Source organism: Thalassophryne amazonica, unplaced genomic scaffold, assembly GCF_902500255.1.
Source record: "Thalassophryne amazonica unplaced genomic scaffold, fThaAma1.1, whole genome shotgun sequence".
NCBI classification, from domain to species: domain Eukaryota; kingdom Metazoa; phylum Chordata; class Actinopteri; order Batrachoidiformes; family Batrachoididae; genus Thalassophryne; species Thalassophryne amazonica.
In genome coordinates this window covers 159,528-161,435 of record NW_022986285.1, presented here as the reverse complement: position 1 = coordinate 161,435, position 1,908 = coordinate 159,528, and positions in this window count along the sequence as shown.

Genomic DNA, 1,908 nt, shown 5'->3' with positions numbered 1-1,908 from the left:
ATCAGTGCATATGCCCCACAGGTAGGTTGTGAGATGAAGGAGAAAGAAGATTTCTGGAGTGTGTTAGATGAGGTGGTGGAGAGTGTGCCCAAGCATGAAAGAGTGGTGATAGGAGCAGACTTCATTGGGCATGTTGGTGAAGGGAACAGAGGTGATGAGGAAGTAATGGATAGATATGGTATCAAGGATAGGAATGGGGAAGGACAGATGGTAGTTGATTTTGCAAAAAGGTTGGAAATGGCTGTGGTGAATAGCTACTTTAAGAAAAGGGAGGAGCACAGGGTAACATATATGAGTGGATGAAGGTGCACACAGGTGGACTACATTCTTTATAGGAGATGCAAGCTAAAAAAAAATTCAATTCAATCTTATTTATATAGCGCCAAATCACAACAAACAGTTGCCCCAAGGCGCTTTATATTGTAAGGCAAGGCCATACAATAATTACGTAAAAACCCCAAAGGTCAAAACGACCCCCTGTGAGCAAGCACTTGGCGACAGTGGGAAGGAAAAACTCCCTTTTAACAGGAAGAAACCTCCAGCAGAACCAGGCTCAGGGAGGGGCAGTCTTCTGCTGGGACTGGTTGGGGCTGAGGGAAAGAACCAGGAAAAAGACATGCTGTGGAGGGGAGCAGAGATCAATCACTAATGATTAAATGCAGAGTGGTGCATACAGAGCAAAAAGAGAAAGAAACACTCAGTGCATTATGGGAACCCCCCAGCAGTCTAAGTCTATAGCAGCATAACTAAGGGATGGTTCAGGGTCACCTGATCCAGCCCTAACTATAAGCTTTAGCAAAAAGGAAAGTTTTAAGCCTAATCTTAAAAGTAGAGAGGGTGTCTGTCTCCCTGATCCAAATTGGGAGCTGGTTCCACAGGAGAGGAGCCTGAAAGCTGAAGGCTCTGCCTCCCATTCTACTCTTACAAACCCTAGGAACTACAAGTAAGCCTGCAGTCTGAGAGCGAAGCGCTCTATTGGGGTGATATGGTACTATGAGGTCCCTAAGATAAGAAGGGACCTGATTATTCAAAACCTTATAAGTAAGAAGAAGAATTTTAAATTGTATTCTAGAATTAACAGGAAGCCAATGAAGAGAGGCCAATATGGGTGAGATATGCTCTCGCCTTCTAGTCCCCGTCAGTACTCTAGCTGCAGCATTTTGAATTAACTGAAGGCTTTTCAGGGAACTTTTAGGACAACCTGATAATAATGAATTACAATAGTCCAGCCTAGAGGAAATAAATGCATGAATTAGGTTTTTCAGCATCACTCTGAGACAAGACCTTTCTAATTTTAGAGATATTGCGTAAATGCAAAAAAGCAGTCTTACATATTTGTTTAATATGCGCTTTGAATGACATATCCTGATCAAAAATGACTCCAAGATTGCTCACAGTATTACTAGAGGTCAGGGTAATGCCATCCAGAGTAAGGATCTGGTTAGACACCATGTTTCTAAGATTTGTGGGGCCAAGTACAATAACTTCAGTTTTATCTGAGTTTAAAAGCAGGAAATTAGAGGTCATCCATGTCCTTATGTCTGTAAGGCAATCCTGCAGTTTAGCTAATTGGTGTGTGTCCTCTGGCTTCATGGATAGATAAAGCTGGGTATCATCTGCGTAACAATGAAAATTTAAGCAATGCCGTCTAATACTGCCTAAGGGAAGCATGTATAAAGTGAATAAAATTGGTCCTAGCACAGAATCTTGTGGAACTCCATAATTAACCTTAGTCTGTGAAGAAGATTCCCCATTTACATGAACAAATGTAATCTATTAGATAAATATGATTCAAACCACCGCAAGCGCAGTGCCTTTAATACCTATGGCATGCTCTAATCTCTGTAATAAAATTTTATGGTCAGCAGTATCAAAAGCAGCACTGAGGTCTAACAGAACAAGCACAGA